This window comes from Physeter macrocephalus, unplaced genomic scaffold (assembly GCF_002837175.3).
Source record: "Physeter macrocephalus isolate SW-GA unplaced genomic scaffold, ASM283717v5 random_995, whole genome shotgun sequence".
NCBI lineage: Eukaryota > Metazoa > Chordata > Mammalia > Artiodactyla > Physeteridae > Physeter > Physeter macrocephalus.
This window is the reverse complement of record NW_021146258.1, coordinates 1-506: the sequence shown is the minus strand read 5'-3', so window position 1 is coordinate 506 and position 506 is coordinate 1.

The following is a 506-nucleotide window of genomic DNA, read 5'->3' as shown; positions in this document are numbered from 1 at the left end:
AGAGAGAATGGGAAAAGAGCATTCAAGATACAGCAATTAAATTATTTCTTATTTGCATATAGTTTTTACTTCTATTAGCAGAAACTAACATCAACAAAGTGATTCTAATCTACCTGAGATGTAAAGCCCAGGATATAACCTGAGTACTAAGATACATACAATGTTGAGAAGCTCTGTGAAAGCTGCAGGGGATTTCAGTGTGTAAAGCATCCTAGAGTTAAACCTCTTAGGAAGTCAACTGCTGTTTCGCCTACGGTGATGAATGAGAAAGGATGACTTTCAATTGCCCACCTGGGCAGATGCAAACGACGGTGGGGAAGCCAGTTTAGAATCCCAAGAGCAAAGAGGCTGAAGCCATCTTCACTCCGGCGGCAAAGATGGAGGTGGCCAGAGGGGGCCTCAGGACTGACTGACAATGAAGTGAAAAAAATGGCCAGACAGGCTTTTCAAAAATAGAACTAAAATTAATGAAGATTTACTTAAAAAAAAAAAAAAAAAGGACTCTA